Source organism: Phalangium opilio, unplaced genomic scaffold (assembly GCF_054372755.1).
Source record: "Phalangium opilio isolate 3A_F unplaced genomic scaffold, DU_Popi_V2 ptg000045l_1, whole genome shotgun sequence".
In the NCBI taxonomy this organism is placed as follows: Eukaryota; Metazoa; Arthropoda; class Arachnida; order Opiliones; family Phalangiidae; genus Phalangium; species Phalangium opilio.
Genome location: NW_028324168.1, coordinates 5,591,170 through 5,601,077, shown reverse-complemented (window position 1 = coordinate 5,601,077; position 9,908 = coordinate 5,591,170). Strand labels below are relative to the sequence as shown.

At 37.5% G+C, this 9,908-nt stretch overlaps 1 long non-coding RNA gene across 2 annotated transcripts; it reads right to left on the bottom strand.

The window, feature by feature from the left end:
- Positions 1-3,303: 3,303 nt before the first annotated feature.
- Positions 3,304-5,713, bottom strand: LOC149677047 (uncharacterized). 2 transcript variants are annotated; one of them, XR_016366563.1, is made up of 3 exons: positions 5,369-5,713; positions 4,389-4,580; positions 3,304-3,689 (listed from the first exon to the last, which is right to left on the bottom strand). It is a non-coding gene; the product is annotated as an uncharacterized LOC149677047 (long non-coding RNA). The 2 variants fall into 2 exon arrangements; XR_016366562.1 differs by lacking the exon at positions 3,304-3,689 and having other exon boundaries at positions 4,241-4,580.
- Positions 5,714-9,908: the final 4,195 nt, after the last annotated feature.

Genomic DNA, 9,908 nt, shown 5'->3' with positions numbered 1-9,908 from the left:
GAATGGGAAATGGGTTCAGAGTTCAGACACCGTCTTTTCTAACTAATCTTGATATGGGGAAGGTAAACCAAAATCAAGGTAAAGATAGTTAACTGGACTTCACTTGTTGAAACTTGCCGTGTAATATGAGAAGTCCTCCTTTATCCCAGAATAGTGACGACCCCCTCTGCGTATGATTACCTTTCCGACCGTGGTACAGAAAACGAGCCGTGAGTAGGCTCATTATGTAGCAAATGCTAGCCCTAGTACCCAAAAACTAAAGTTTGTATCGTCAGCATCATGTACTACTTTCGAAAAACGTATGACGTCGAGAGGCTCTTGTGTAGGGGTTGAGCGGAGGTTTCATTGCATCTCATTTTACATGTCGTTTAGAGCCAAAGGCAGGGAATTGATAATGAAATGTACTTTTTGTTTTTATATCTATATACTTCTGGTAATACATAAAAGGTTGTAGTTTAACACTGTTATAACTGTAATCATTTCATTAGGTATCACACTTCTTGTTGCTATTTTGCTTAAGATATTACCATTAGATCATAAGATATGTTTCATAAGTTTGTCACTGGTTACTGAGAGCGTGTCATGAAGTGTTGTCGGTGAAGCGTCATAGATTCTGGAAAAGCAACGCCTGGTGAGGCACTGACAATGGTTTAGTACAGACTAAATAGGAAGATTTATTGCAAAACCGAGTGGTGTCAATTCTCGCGTCCATCTCAGTAAGTCTCTGGCTTTACGAAGTATAGATAGTGTCATACTTATGGAACATATCATATAAACCTATGATAGTATCCGGTTTTAATGTTGCTTAATTTTAGCTGTCGGTTTATTTGGCTGTCGTTAAGGTATCTAGCAAACTGACTCCGTTTGTGAAACGATCATTTGGTACTGAAATCCCATGCAGGTAAGTCAATTGTAGTTGTAAATTAATCAATAACGTTTGACGGGTTTGTGATAAATAATTTGGTCATCTAGGGTGTGATTTCTATCGGAAAATGGTGAAGGAGCGCACGCGCAGTAGGCCAATCGAGGGCGTAAAAATTTCTAAAAAATAAAGACGTCTACGGTGAGAGTTAAAAGATGTAAGACCAATTCTTTTTCTCCTGAATAGACCAAACAAGATGGCCCAAGGGCTGGGCCTTAATAGTAATTTTACACGGCTCACGTGACCCCCCGTATAGTTGACAACTAAAAACATTTCTGAAACACAATCGTGTATCCCTTTAATTTCTAATAACGTCACATTTCAAATAATATTAATGAAACTAAATTGTGCACCCCACTAAAGTATAATTTTTAAAAACCATACGAATCAAATAATGTATTTAAACAAAATCCTGGATCCCCTAAACCAGAAATCACTATGACCGTAAAGCGTCCCCTCTATTTTACGAAACCTAACCTAACCATCCAGCATAATCTCTGATGTATCACGCGCACAAAGTGCAGTAGTGCACGAAAATTATCATCTTGTTTCCCTTCACTCAAAAAAGCCCGCGAGATTTAAACTACCTTTCTTTCCTCTCTCTCCGAGCGGGATGCCCCCTCTCCCTCTTCCCCCTCTCACTAATACAAACACAATCGTGTATCCCTTTAATTTCTAATAACGTCACATTTCAAATAATATTAATGAAACTAAATTGTGCACCCCACTAAAGTATAATTTTTAAAAACCATACGAATCAAATAATGTATTTAAACAAAATCCTGGATCCCCTAAACCAGAAATCACTATGACCGTAAAGCGTCCCCTCTATTTTACGAAACCTAACCTAACCATCCAGCATAATCTCTGATGTATCACGCGCACAAAGTGCAGTAGTGCAAGAAAATTATCATCTTGTTTCCCTTCACTCAAAAAAGCCCGCGAGATTTAAACTACCTTTCTTTCCTCTCTCTCCGAGCGGGATGCCCCCTCTCCCTCTTCCCCCTCTCACTAATATACCAGGAAGTATCCCTTTAATTTCTAATAACGTCACATTTCAAATAATATTAATGAAACTAAATTGTGCACCCCACTAAAGTATAATTTTTAAAAACCATACGAATCAAATAATGTATTTAAACAAAATCCTGGATCCCCTAAACCAGAAATCACTATGACCGTAAAGCGTCCCCTCTATTTTACGAAACCTAACCTAACCATCCAGCATAATCTCTGATGTATCACGCGCACAAAGTGCAGTAGTGCAAGAAAATTATCATCTTGTTTCCCTTCACTCAAAAAAGCCCGCGAGATTTAAACTACCTTTCTTTCCTCTCTCTCCGAGCGGGATGCCCCCTCTCCCTCTTCCCCCTCTCACTAATATACCAGGCAGGCAGTTCTCTCTCTACGCGGAGCTTCGTATCGCCACCGCGTACGCTAGCGATCTCTCTCTCTCATCGTAAGCGTACGTTTCGCGGACGCGACCGGTTTCCCTCTCTTATCGTAAGCGTTCGTTTCGCGGACGCGTCCGGGACAGGGACAGGGACAGGGACAGGGACAGGGGTTTTGGTGCCGTTTCTTAAATTTTACCGTAATTAAAATTACGTGTAAAATTAAAAAAAGGAATGAAACAAACGGTATAAGCTTGAAAACATTGATTTTCATTAGGAGTTCGAAATATACTTTTTAATATTTTTTTACTTAACGTCTAATAATAATCAACGTTTTCAAGCTAATACCGTTTGTTTCATTCCTTTGTTTTTTGGTCTATTCAGGAGAGAAAGAATTGGTCTGGCAACTTTTAACTCTCATCGTAGACGTCTTTATTTTTTTAGAAATTTTTACGCCCTCGATTGGCCTACTGCCATTTCCCGATAGCAATCACACCCTATAGCGTTTTCCTTTGGTTCCTCGCGGAGCGCTCCCAAGGAGCAATAAAAATGGTAGTAGTAGTTTAAAGCTTCGTTAAAGACTGTTTTTGAAGAATAGGATCTCCTAGTTTTATTCCTCCATGGGAGCGCTCCGCGAGGACCCAAAGGAAAATGCTACTAGTTAACCAAATTATTTACCGTAAACCAGTCAAAAGTAATGCGAGTTCATATCGTTATGCTGCCTCTCTCCGCTTTGGAATATTTTACAAGTGTTTGGCTTGAATTTCTCGCGTTTACCTTTGTACTGGAGTAGCCGAAAGTTCTTTCTTTGATCGGCATCGTGGAGTCAAGATCGTTTCCTGTTCTGCTCTTGAAAATTACGTGTTTCAAGTCATTTAAATCGAAGAAACACGCCTCTCGTCGACGATCAGCCATTTCTCTCTTTGCCGTCAAGGAATCAATCCAGAATCTAGAGCTCTTTGCCGCCATTGAAATCGCTTTTGGAATCAATTTATGGAACCCTCATTTTAATGCGCAGCAAATGTAAGCCTTTTAATAATTTATTATTTTAATAAATTAACTAGTTTAAATGAAACAGGCAGAGTTAATTGTTAGTTCATTATTATTATTTTCTTAGTAATTTATCACCGTAAATAAAGGATCGGCTTTTCATTAATTGTTTAAGTAAATTATTATCATGGTAGGCAATTGATTAATATTTGTAATTAATATTTTTTTTTGGTTTTTAGAGGCGAATGATTTTCTGCTGCTGATCAGTCGGAGACGGTTCCTAGTAGATGATTTCAACGTTCGGTTGACTTGGAGTTCATCGGCTATTCCAGACGCTCATTTCACATGGCATATTTCTTGGATTTGCGTTACACGATTCCTTCAAGCTGATGTGGACAATTAACGTTAAGATTCTCAATTGTTTTTACTTTAAAACTTCTTTTATAACCACTTAATTTAATTTTACGCGTTAAACTTTAATTTACGGAACTCTTTAAATTATTTTTTGTAGAAATTTATGTAAGGAACTCTTTTAAATTATTTTTTGTGGAATTTTTTTGTAAACACCTTAATTGTTTTTTTCTTGTTGAATAAATTTTGCCTTGGGTCACGTTCATTTTTTTCTTTCATTTGTTTCGAGGTGGGGGGTGGCTTGAATTTTTTAAAGTCTGGACTTAGGGGGGGGGTTTTTTAGGGTCCTTTTTAGGCTTTTTTTTTACTGTTTATTAACAATATTAGGCTCTTTTTTACTGTTTATTGATAATATTAGGCTTATTTTCTTTATTTTTTTCTCAAAAATATTAGGCTTTTACCCCCTTTTTAGCTTGTTTAAGTTAAAAAAAGCCTAAAAAGGACCCTAAAAAACCCCCCCTAAGTCCAGACTTAAAAAAATTGAAACCAAGTCTAGTATCCAAATTATTTTAAAAAAACAAAGAACCAGGTTTAAAGCAAAATTTATTCAATAAGAAAAAAAGAACCAAGTGTTTACATAAATTTCAAAAAATAAAAATTATTAAAGTGTTTGGTAAATTAAAGTTTGAACGCGGAAAAATTAAAGAGAGTCTAGTAAAAAATTAAGTAATTACAAATAAAAAAGACTTAGTAATTTGCGTGTAATTTTTTGGCTTCTAGCTTAGGTGATCTTGTCCGTATTTTTGGAAGTCATCGCCGAGAGAGATAGCAAGACATCGTGTAACGTATAGGCAATAACGCATGTCATCTGGAATCATACGTCTCGGAATGACCAGCGACAGAAAATCAAAGAATATAAGCAGCATCTAGAAAAGAAAACATATTAACACATATTAAGCTATTGCCTACTTTGAATCAAAAGGCTTCAAAATAATTTACTTCAATCTCGCAGAGTTACATAATTTAAGAACGGGTCCTTAATTTAAAACACCGGCTACCAAATTCATAGGAGAGAAACCAACTAACTGCCACCCAGGATTAAAGAAAGACTTTGGATAACTATTTCCCATAATTGTATAGAAAATAATTTTAGGAAACCTGCCATTTATTTATTTTAAATTAAAATTATTCCCACCTCACCCCTAAAAAAAACTATGTTTAAATGTGACAAGGCTTAGGGCAACCTCGTGTTTAAAGTTATCTCTAAATTAATTACGTATAGCGTAATAATAACGATAGCTCCTACACTAACTTTAGGAAAACCTTTTATTTGAAATTAGAACTATTCCCATATAGCCCATAAATAAAAACCGAGTCTAAATAGGAGAAGCCGTAACCTAGGCTTAGGGCAAAATAATATAATTATCTCTGCGGGACATGATTTTCGAAAATCCTTCACATTATCTCTAAATTCATTACGTACTCGGATTAATTGCTTAATAATAATAGCTCCTAAACTAATTAATAAGAGATTGTCTCGGCTAAGCCTTGTTCAATATCTTGTTGTAAAATCTTATTTATGGTACTTGATTTTAAATAAATAAATAAAATTTACTAACATTTAACACTGCCTAACTAGTTTAAATACTTGAAATAAATAAAATAATTGAAGGGGAGCTAGATGAGTTTGGATTATTGTAAAGTTAAAACTTACGGGCTGTTACAGCACGTGGCGAAGCAATGGCCACAAAGTCTTAAAGAGCTTCGAATTCAGCATGCGTACTTGGGGAAAGCGGTCAGAGAAATGGCGAAACTATCAAGAATCGACCTCAAAAGCCACGATTACGATCCGTTGAGCGAGAATGGTTTTCCTCGACGGGTTCAAGGCAAGGAATGAGCTTCGCCGAAAATTGTTTCCAAAAGAGAATTCAATGGCGGCAAAGAGCTCTAGATTCTAAGCTGATTCCGTGACGGCGAAGAGAGAAATGGCGAAACGTGAGCGAAAAGCCTGTTTATTCGTTGATTGGGAAGAGCGGAGCTGGAACGATCTTGACTCCACGGTGCCGATCAGAGAAAGAAACGTAGATTGTAAAACGTCTGACAAGCTCTACTCTTAGTTTCCAACGTCAGTGGCGCTGCGAACAAAGGAGTGCGCACAAAGATGCGTCGTGACTCTGGCGCGAAATTAAAGAACAGTGCTAGGCCTAAATAAATTAAATATCAATTTACATACCTACTTATACGTTACGCCTAAATATATATACATAACAATAAATTACAATAAAGGGTCACATCATAGGTTACGTCACAATTACTGTAATGATCATGGTGATCTATGACGTCACGGTTACCGTAATGGTCACGCAACCTATGACGTCACAATTACGTAATGGTCACGTGACCTGTGACGTTACAATTACGTAATGGTCACGTGACCTGTGACGTCACAATTACGTATTGATCACGTGACCAGTGTCGTAACAATTACGTAATGATCACGTGACCTGTGACGTCACAATTACGTAATTATCACGTGACCAGTGTCGTAACAATTACGTAATGATCACGTGACCTGTGACGTCACAATTACGTAATTATCACGTGACCAGTGTCGTAACAATTACGTAATGATCACGTGACCTGTGACGTCACAATTGTATTGATCACGTGACGTCACAATTACGTGATGGTCGCGTGACCTGTGACGTCACGATTACATGATGGTCGTGTGACCTGTGACGTCACGATTACGTGATGGTCGCGTGACCTGTCACGTCACAATTTCGTAATGTTCACGTGACCTTTGACGTGACCATTAAGTAATGGTCACGTGACCTGTCACGTCACAATTACGTAATGGTCACGTGACCTGTCACGTCACAATTACGTAATGGTCACGTGGGCTGTGACGTCACAATTACGTAATGGTCACGTGGGCTGTGACGTCACAATTACGTAATGGTCACGTGGGCTGTGACGTCACAATTACGTAATGGTCACGTGGGCTGTGACGTCACAATTACGTAAGGATTTTATGTTTCAATATATGTCAGTGAATCGGTAACTTATAACGTATTGGGTCCATTAGTTCTGTATTTCATTAATAAAATTCAGGTTAGTTTTGCGTTACTATATTTCAGCTCTATTCTCTCGAGAAAGCACTATTCTCATATAGTGTGTCTAATTCAGAAGATATGATGTATTCGAATGTACTTAACCCCCTTTCTAAACCACAGCCACTTATATTAATTAGTAAGCTTACAAATAAAATTGATTTCATCATCCAGATTTATGAATATTGACGTCAATTTTTATTTTGATGTATAATACATAAGTACATACATTCAATATCAGTACATTACATTTGGTTTTATTAAAGGAAAATAAATAAAATGATACAATGATTTATTGAAATGAATGAATGTTGCGTCCAGATCCTGAAAAAAGATCGAATTCTCTGTTATTAACAAATTTTAAGCGCAGTTTTCTCACGCTTCCGGAAATTCGGATTCATTTATGGGAGACAACCTGAAGTATTAACATGGATAGGTGTGTGTGTTCTTGATTGTTCCTATTTCCAGATTCTGAAAATAAAATAATCTGATTATGAAAAATGCATGTTTAAGCGGATTCGAAATCCTAAACAGCTTAATAATATTATATTTTATATAATATTATTTTTAGCCACATTGTATGATGAACATCTACGATGTGGGTCTTAGTTTGACCTGGCCTGTTATGGGTGGTGGTGGTGGTTGTGGCGTCGTGAAAGAGAACCACCTTAGGCAATATAAAAGTTTTCGTTCGTCATTGAAGGGAGAGTGAATGGGAGAGAATAGTGGTAAGGTGATATTTTTCGTTCATCTATGGTGTTGCCTTAATTAAAATGGAAGGTTTAATACTACCTTTAAATTTCCTGTCATCCGTCGACAAAAGGGTTTCACGCTTTCAATCCTCTCCCCTCTTTTCAAAATTCAAAGAAATCGAGGGGACTTTTAAAAAAGCAAAAGCAACCGTATGCCGACTTTATTTTTAGAATGGTCTTAAGGTTATTAGAAGTTACCATAAGTTTATAAGATATGTTCCATCTTATAAACTTATGAAGTTACGTGTAATTCTCCACAAATCGAGAAATTTTTTAAAAGAAAGTACTAGTTTGTAGCCCCGGATATTACACTTATAACGTAAGTAAATTTATTAAAATAAGGATTAAGGGTTCTAATTTTAAATTTAATGCAAAATACAAATTTGGCTTGAAACTTGTGACACCCTTGAAATTATGGCTCAAAATTATTCGCTAAATTATGACCGTATATAACTTAATAGGTTTCCTTGTAAAAAACCGTGAGTTTCATCGAGTTTTCACGTTATAGACCTATAATATTTATGCAAAATACAAATTTGGCGTGAAACTTGTGAAACCCTTAATATTATGGCTTTAGTTATTCGCTAAATTAATATTGTAAATAACTTAATAGGTTTCCAAGAAAATTATTTATTCTTGTGGCAAACTTCTTAAATTAGCGACCTTGTGCATAGGGAGGTTTGCAGGTGAATTTTATGGCTGCAAACTATTGAAAATACTGGCCTTATGCATAAGGTTTGCAGAATATATGCAAATTACAGGGTTCATACAACTTTTCCCTGAGATTCCCAGGTTCTTCCCCATATACTTCCCTGAATTTTCCAGGTTTTTCCCGCATATGGAGTATCCTATGGAGAAAATGTTAACGGAGGGGATGGAGGCAAATATGACTATAGACAGAAGGGGATAATAGAAGAAGGATGACACTCTGTATCCTCTTAATGCTTTAGTTATGTAACGTCATACTTCTCAGGCTCACCCTTTTAGTTTGCTTTCCCGCTCATCAAACTACAAATGGGCATCGCACCGTAAGGTGAATTCTATAATTGTTTGGCACTAAATCCCCAGCAATCATCCCACAAACCTCGTGTTGACGTGGGATAAAAATGCGCTAATAGAGTAATGATGAGGGAACTATTTATCGCGTATGAGATTCGTTTTAGCAGAAATAATATAAGAAACCTCCCTACCGAAGGGAGGTTTTTTATATTACTTTTGGTTTTAGTAACCTTGCTCTAAATTTTCCGACGTTGGGAAGAGTGACGTTACACTTACCCCGCTTTGTGGTACACTTCTCTCGGAGAGAAGTATCATATACTTCTGCTATAGAGTAATGTCAGTTTTATATGCAGCAAACGGCATACCCTTCTATCTCTAAGCTCAGTGTCATCCCCCCTACCAGGCGCGTACAGTATCCCCTCTTACAAAAGCGCGCCTAGAGGGAGGGATGCACCGTCTACTCCCCTCTCTACCGACACTACTCTATAACCACGGAGTGTGTATCTTTAACACTCCGTGCTATAGAGTAATTTCGGTTGAGAGGGGGAGTGAACTGTGTATCCCCTACGTTAGGGGCAACTTTGTACTAGAGAATACTATTTGCCCCCGGAAGGGGAGGGGGGGGGATATAACTAAGGTAAGAGATAGAGGGTTATGACGTTGCCGTATATGGGAGAGAAATTACTCTATAACATAATCAAAGGACATCCCCGTATCTCTAATATAGCCCGAGTTATGAGCCTCCAAAGTATAGTGCAATGTTAATCCTAAGGAGGGTATGTTTATGAACATTTTGCTTAATTATTCGGCCCCTGTTTGACGCAAATTTCCCTGATTTCCCTGAATTTTTCTAAAAATTCGAAATTTCCCTGAGATTTTTTTCAACTATTTATTTCCCTGATTTTTCCACTACTGAAATTGGTATTTTGGATGCAAACTTTTGAAAATGGCGGCCTTATGCAAAACTTTGGTTTGCTGTAAACTTATGTAAATCAGTGGCGTGGGGAAAAGTGCATGGCGGCCAGGGCCGGAAATAAGAAAAAATTCTTATATCACATGTATCTAGTGATACACCCTTTTACTGGAAAATTTGTAGGTCATTGTCCACTGGAGTCCACAATAATTGTGTCGCGTCTTCATAGTCAAGCTATCAAAACTTCGGAAAAATTTTACTGGTCAACTGTCCAGTGACCCCCTTAGTTTTTAAAAATATTATGGGACATTTTAAAACAATTTTGGACAATGTCCAGTGTCCTGTGCTTATTTCCGGCCCTGGGCACGGCGGCGTTACTTACCTACCCCCCCCCCCCCCCGGGACTATTTTCATCATGCAACGCTGAAACCTGTTTTTACAAGGCAAAGAGAGAGAGAGAGAACAGAGACGCCGCCA